Here is an 8148-nt window from a genome sequence, read left to right on the forward strand (position 1 = left end):
AAGAAGAAGAAGAAGAAGAAGAAGAAGAAGAAGAAGAAGAAGAAGAACAACAACAACAACAACAACAACAACAACAACAACCAAAAATGAGTGGACCTTTGTGCTGGGGACAGCATACCATGACAGGGACTGCCCGCAGCAGGCCAGGATGGAGACATCTCAGAAGTCCATAGCAGCTCTTTGTAAAAAAACAGTCGTTCCCATTTCTCTTAACCTTAGCCTTGCACAATTGGCTGTATAGATTTCATTTTTGGATGACTGCTTTTCAGTTGGCCTTGGTGTGCATAATTATTCTATTATATCTGACTTTCCTACTCCCTTCTCCTCCTGGTCTGGTGAATTCTGTGAAAGTAGATGTTCCTTGATGTAATGATTCTTAAACAATTAAAAATTGAGGCATAGGGCACAGCAGCACAGCACAGTCCTAATGGGCCAGGTGCTTGCTGTGTGTTCATATCTTTAAAACAATGCAATAGCTGTACAATGGTAGTTCCAGATTAATGTTTGGCTTGCAAAGAAATTTGAAGAAATCATGTTTAGAAATATAAGAAAATAAAACAGGGCTGGGTGGTGGCGCACGCCTTTAATCCCAGCACTTGGGAGACAGAGGCAGGCGGATTTCTGAGTTCGAGGCCAGCCTGGTCTACAGAGTGAGTTCCAGGACAGCCAGGGCTACACAGAGAAACCTTGTCTAGAAAAAAAAAAAGAAAAAGAAAAAAAAAAGAAAAAAGAAAAATGCAAGTAGTTGACCTCAGAGCTCTGAGCTCTGAAGTATAATAATTCAAAAGTTAAAGTTTAAATAATGATGTTTGCAATTATTATTACTTTGGCCAAGGCCTGGGTATAGGGGAAGCTTGAAACTTGGGGGTACAGTTGTAATTCTTGATTCTTTGTGGGATGTGGTTGTTCTTTTGAATTTGATTTGGCAGTGGTTATACAGTGTCTTTTTTTTGACCTGTTCTCGGAGTGTCAATAAAAGACTGGGGCAAGAGAAAGGAGAGAGTGGGTGAAGAGAGAATGTGAGGTGTGCGTGGAGAGAGAGTGTGGAGTGTGGAGCGAGTGGGGAGAGTGTGAAGAGAGAGAGTGTGGAGTGTGTGTGTGTGTAAGAAGGACGCACAGAGTGAGTGTGTGACTGTGAGAAAGGGAGCGAATGAAAGAGCACAACCTCTAGCCCAAGGAGGGAGCAAAAGTGTGTGCGGCTTCAAGTTGTGTGTGTGTGTGTGTGTGTGAGAGAGAGAGAGAGAGAGAGAGAGAGAGAGAGAGAGAGAGAGACAGAGAGACAGAGAGACAGAGACGGAGACAGAGACAGAAACAGAGAGACAGAGAGAGACAGAGAAAATGACTTTATGCCTTGAAAAGTTACCTGTCAGTTTGTACCCGAAAAGCTGTCTGTGTGTGTTTATTATGCATCCAGTTGAGGACTCTGATCCTGTGTCGAGGCTAGACTCAAATGGGAACTCACATCCTCAGTCACTGACTAAGTACTGCACACTGGTGTGCACTAGGTTTCTGAGAATACAGAGGTAAAGAAGGCTGAGAAAACTCCTGATCATCTTAGTCTAGCGCAGGGGAATGTAGGTTAATGGGAACTTATAACTCTGAGCAAAACACAAGCAAAAGTTTGAGGAATCACCCAGCCCAGAAGAAGAAATGAGAAGTGGAGAGACACAAACTAGGTTTGAGATGATGGGCTTTTGTGTGTGTGTGTGTGTGTGTGTGTGTGTGTGCGTGTGTGTCTGAATCATGTTCTAATTCTGATGGACTCATCTGAAAAACTCACGCAGCACTTGATCCTTTGTTCCTGAGATTTAGGGATCTGGGAGGAACTCTGGAACTCATCTAAAGAAGTTCTGCTAGAGGCTTGAGAGATGGCTCAGCAGCTAAGGCTATGAAATGCATTTGCAGAGGACCAACCCTTGGTCCCCAGCACGCATACTGTGCGACCTACAGGGTGACCCACAATTGTTTGCAACTCAACCCTAGGGGATCTGACACCCTCTTCTGGAGTCCACAGGCACCACACTCATGCACACATATCTCACACAGATACACACATATTAAAAATAAAAACATATCCTAAAATCTGAAATCTGAAAGATCTGGTTAAGCCATAGAATCTTAGAACCAAGAGGGACCAGAGACGGCGATAATGACTATTTCAAAAGAAGCCTTCCTGTCCTTCAAGAAACAGGCCTGGGGCTGGGGGTCATAGACCAATGATCATAAAGGGCCACTCAGTATCATTGGTAGGTTGGCAGCCTTGACTGGCTAAAGAAGCACACAGGCAGTACTCCCAGGAGTGCCCAGGGGTGTCAACGCTGGGAGAGGCTTCAGCTAACCCCACAGAAGTCTTTGTTTAGATAGGGAGGTTGAGGCTCATAATGGGTAATACCCGGGTAAGATGACAGTGTCCCTAATGTTCAGATCTCTGGGATGCCAATGGAAGGAGGGTGTTGTGTTCCCTGAGATTGGAATTACTGATAGCTGTAAACCAGCATGTGGGTGTGAGGAATTGAACCCTAGTCCTCCGGAAGAGCAGCTAGGGCTCTGAACCACTGAGCCATCTCTCTAGTCTCTCTGTAGTAGCTTTGTTTTTGAAGGAGGGAGGCCTTACAACTGGTTCCTAATTCCTTAGTGCAGACATGATGGGCTGTGGTGAGACCTATTTTGCTATCTCTATCCTCCCCGAGGCTGGCACACCCTTCTCAGCTCTGGAGCTTTAAACAAACAGCAGCTGGCACGAGTAGTTCCCATGGTAGTTTGTAATCACTCTGTGTTCTATTTGTCGTAACATGTAAGATTTATGTTTCTGAAAATGCATGCTGATCTCAGTATAACCTGCTTGCTTGTTAACACTCTCCTAGTTTTTAAGTCAATATAGATAAATGCTTTTTTTGGGGGGGGGGTGTTTGGAGGGTCCAGACTTTGAAAAGACAATTAGGGGGCTGGTGAGATGGCTCAGTGTTTAAGAACACTGACTGCTCTTCCAGAGGTCATGAGTTCAAATCCCAGCAACCACATGGTGTCTCACTACCATCTGTAATGGGATCTGATGCCCTCTTATGGGGTGTCTGAAGACAGTTACAGTGTACTTACATGTAATAAATAATAATAATAATAACAACAACAACCACCTTTGGGCTGGAGGGAGTGGAACAGGAGCGAGCAGGGCCAGAGCGAGAAGGAGAAGGGAAGGGGAGTGGAGGAGAAAAGACAATTAGAGTAAGCACTTGAAAAGACAGCTAACCAATAAACTTCACAGTGAGGAGACTCAGGATAAGTGGCTAACAGCCTAATTCTAATTTTATAACATTAAGGGGCTAGAAGGACTAATCTCTCTCTCTCTCTCTCTCTCTCTCTCTCTCTCTCTCTCTCTCTCTCTCTCTCACACACACACACACACACACACACACACACACACACACACACACAAAGGGAATAAAAGGTTGTAAAATAGACCAGGTGGGTTTGAATCAAGAGCGGATGCACCATGGGAAAATAAGAGGGTGCAAACGCACTCAGTTGGATTTAGAAGCCGGCTGTTTAAGGAAGTGATGGGGACGTGTTTCTAGAGTGGAGGGTAAATAGGAACGATTAAATCGAACCCAGCAATTGGGAACAAACCAAATAATTTATCATCTATACAACAAAATGTTTGGCATTGGTTATGCGGCCATGGCACTGCTTCGAAGAAGCTGGAAGATGATCACAGTTACTGGTTGTACTGCCAGAGGAAGTGGAGCATTGGCTAACAGGGAGATTGCACTTTCCTGAGGGCAGTTCTCTGGCTGTGTTGTTCCGACAGGAGGAAGTGGTGAGGCAAGAGAGAAGTGCATCCTGTGGCCTTTAGTTATCCTTTTGTTATTCATTATCTGGAAGCATCTGAGGCCAGTTTGGGATGCCAAACCCCTGCAGAAGGAAAGGCCACTGCCGAGGTCACTCCCAGTACTTTGAGGTAAGGGATGCAAGGGAAGGCATATGTTTCAACTGTGAAGAGTCCAGGGGTAGCTGACCTCCTGTGAGCCCTGACCCCATTCCCCACCCCTACCCCCACCTCTGGTGGCCTAAGAATCGGTGAGAAGTCACTTGCCTAGTCACACTGGGGAGGCAAGTGCCTGACACTGCTATTTTCAACGGTTTCTTTCGCCATCCATCTCTCTTTTTAATTTAAACAAAATTTATCATTTAAAAAAAAAACATGTATGAAAATTTTGCCCTCAGAGGTCAGAAGAGGGCATCAGATCCCCTGGGACTGAAGCTACAGTTAGTCACCGTATGGGTGCTGGGAGTTGAAGGAGAGTCCTTTGCATCAGCAACAAGTGCTCCTAACCGTGGAGACATCTCTCATCATTTCTACGGTTTTGCTCAGAGTGGTACTGATGCAGGAGAAACTTGAAGCATCAAAACTGATGCTATAAAAAAAATTCACTAAAAAACTTCCCTAAGAAATATTGCTATACAAAGTAGAATTAGCTAAAGGAGCCTTGCCTCCCGTGTGAGTGGGAGATTGATTAGTAGTGTACTGACCAGGAGGTCAGAAAGATAAGTGTGTAACATAGTTGAAGTTTAGAATTGCTAAGAAGGTTTCTGCTAATGTTTATTCACCAAGGTAGATCTCCTCTAGGCTCTGTTCCATAACAAAAGGAGGCAAGCCTGGCTTACACCAGCCTGAAGTGTTACCCTCCCTTTAAATTTCCCAGAAGGGGAAGGAAGCCTCCCTCTGGGAGTCACTCCGCCCACTACTAACACTCCCCACCCCCACCCCCATGCCTCTAAAGGGTAGGTCAAGGGGTCAGCACAGGGTCATCAAGTCCTGGCCTGCCGTCAACTCCCCTGTGCTCTTATCAGAAAAGTGTAATTCTGCCAGGTGAGCAAAACTACCCCAGATAGCAAAAATTAGACAAGAATAACACTGCACTCAAGCATTCCCGTGTACTTAAGGTAATTCTGGTAACATCTGTGCTGTGCAAGTCTGCCATCTGCCCAAGCAGCCAAACTTGCAGTCTCTTGTCTCTGTTGAAAAATTTCAAAGTATAACCTGGAGCTGGGACCTGAAAGAGATTTAATGATGACATTGCATGTGTAATGGATATAAGCCCAGAAAGATACATAAGTTAGAAAAATCTTCTATTTGTGGCTGACTCTTCCTTGAGTACTGGCTAGATCTGGATGTACACTATTCTTAAGGAGATTTCCCTTTTATTACTGTTATTATTGCTAAGTGTGCAGAGTGATTTGTCACTGGGAAGGCAAATTATTTCTATAACAGCGCAACACCTAAAATTCAACTTCAGTATTATGCATCAGCTTGACATCTGATAAGGGGGACCTGGACTTTTCTTTCTTCTTAAGAAATTTATTTTATGTGTATGAGTGTTTCACTTGTGTGTATGTCTGTGTACCACATGCATGCAGTGCTATCGGATCCCCTGGAACTGGAGTTACAGAAGGTTGTGAGCCACCATGTGGATGCTGGAAATGGAACCCAGGTCCTATGGAAGAGCAGTCAGTGCTCTTAACTACTGAGACATCTCTCTGGCCCTAGGACCTGACTTTTCTAACCTCAAATTTTCCTTTCCACCACACTCTCATAGACAATATCTCTGTCCCCTCAGGTAAACGACCTGCTGATCAAAGGACCAGGTCTGGTTTCTATATATCCCTGACACCTGGGTAATTACCAGAGAAGCCAATCATTGCCTCCTGTGGCCAATAGGGAACATGTCACACTCTCTGTCTGTCTGTCCATCCATCCATTTGTCTATTTGTCTGTCTATCTTCATTTCTTCATTCATTCATTCATTCATTCATTCATTCATTCAGACATTCATTCTCTCTCTCTCTCTCTCTCTCTCTCTCTCTCTCTCTCTCTCTCTCTCTCTCTCTCTCTCTCTCTAGCTCAGGCTAGTCTGGAGCTTTCTATGTAGACCAGGCTGACCTCAAATTCACGGAAATCCTCCTGCCTTTGTCTCCTGAGTGCTGGGATTAATGCCTCCACACCTGGACGTTCCACACTTGATGTTGTAAATACTGCTTCTTGCAGCTCCAGTGGTTGGTTCTGTCCCTGAGTGGGAGCCTATGAGGCCCAGGTGTCTGCTCCTCAGGCATTGAGCATTTGTGATGGAGCCATAGCTGCTGTTGGCTCACTGTGCTGTGTTGGGTGTCACATTGAATCTTGAGAGTTCTTGTACGGAAAGAACTTCACCAATGGAGTGGAAACAGGAACCCATAGGCTTTTACTAATAAGTTTGTTTGTCCCTGTTCCCTGTGGTCAGGGACCCGAGAGAGGAGGCTACTGGAATTGGGGAGCAGGAGGCCACATCTTAAAGAACACTGGGTTTGAAATTTAATCATCTTTGCCATGGACTGCCTGATTGGCCTTAGGCAAGCTTGCAACTGGCTTTGTAGACCAGGCTGGCCTCAGACTAATGGAGATCTGTCTGTCTCTGCTTCTTGAGTGCTGGGATCAAAGGTGTGTGCCACTGTGCCTGTCAAAAATGGCTCAATTTAAATCAAAACTTGGTTTATTATCAGGATTAGGTATGGTACAAAATTACTCAAAGGACTGTAAGAGGGAAACGTAAACAATTCTGTAAAATTTTCCTACCCCAGAGACAGGGTGCCTTGGCCTTAATTCAGGAAGTTACTGGCCACAGAGTCATGCTGCCTCTGCCATGGCCCGAACCTTCAGGATCAAGCATCCGCTGTCTGCTTTCTACCTTTGCTTTGGCTCAAGACAGTGAGAGGAAAACTTAGAGTTAAGCCTGAATCACGGCTCTCCCTAGCTTCAAGGGGTCCAGAGAATGTTTTTAACAACCTCATCTCTACTACGGAGATGTGGTTGAAATGGCTACTTTGTGAATTAATTTATAAATTCTGCCACATACCCTGATTTTCATTGCAGTTATAGTTCTGTGCTAGCAGTAATGATAATGTCATAATGATAATATCATAAAGCATTTCTGGTATTGTAAAACAGTATCGTTCACCACCCTATTCTCAGCTGGCCCTCCATTACAAATTGCCCCATGTAAAGTTGTCCATTCATTCTTTTGATTCTCCCTTTGCCCAGAGTTGTGAGTTCTATACCAAGCTTTGGAATGTCTCAGACTCCAACACTAAATACACACTGGCCCCCAAATGTCTGCAACCAGTAATCGTTTTAGTTTTTCTTTATCCACTACATTTAATAATCTTCAGATAGTACCAGGCCCAGGGCAAAGATTTGCAAATCTCACTCTTTACTTAAAACTAGAATGATGTTTACCTTTCAGGGAAATAATATGTTTGTCTAAAGAGTTGCGGGTATTGGCCTATGAATCATTTCAAGTGTGTTTTAGGGGAAGAGAGGAAAATACCAAACCTAGATGGGGAAAGCCCCAGCCAGCACGTAGCCTTTCTTCCCGTTGTCCTGAACCTCCTTTTCTTAGCCATGAAAACCCTCCCGTTTCAGAGTTCTCTGACAAGGTCCTGTTCTGGTGATGATAGCCTTCCTCCATCTCTCTAGGTGCTGGTTCTTGAACAAAGTGACTTCTTTCCTACCAGTTCTCACCTCCTGTGTCTTGTTTATGGTAAATAATTGAATAGGAAAAAGGTGAAGTTTATGTAAGGCCCGAGGGTACAGAAACTTAAGTTACGAGGACCTAAGGGAGTATTTTAGGATCTTGGAAGGTGTTTAATGTTGGTAAACTGAAAACCTAAATGGTGATAAGCGGTGGGATTAATGCATTTAAAAGGAATGAAAAATGCTTCCGATTTCTTCCCCTCGATGTGCTACTGTTGTATTAGGACATCTAAGCTCAGAGTCCTAACACTGATCGACGGAGCTTTGATAAACTATTAGTTTAATTCTGGTAAAGCCTTCCACTGTACAGTCCACTATCATGGTCACAAGTTCAAGATTTTAAATTTCCTTTGGTTGTCCTTTAAGTATAGACAGTTTCTTACTGTGATAAATCTATATAAGCCTACTTTTCTGGTTAGAGGGAAGAAGCCCCTCTTTCATGGTCTGTAGTCACACTGGAAACCAAGATCAAGCAAACTTTTGCCCCTTCTCCATGGAAGGTTTCTGTCATCCCTGAGCTTATCAGAGAACATTCATGCTTCTAACTCAAAATCGTTCCCCAGGCCTCTACTATACACAGTAGA

Source organism: Grammomys surdaster, unplaced genomic scaffold (assembly GCF_004785775.1).
Source record: "Grammomys surdaster isolate TR1022 unplaced genomic scaffold, NIH_TR_1.0 193, whole genome shotgun sequence".
Taxonomy (NCBI): Eukaryota; Metazoa; Chordata; class Mammalia; order Rodentia; family Muridae; genus Grammomys; species Grammomys surdaster.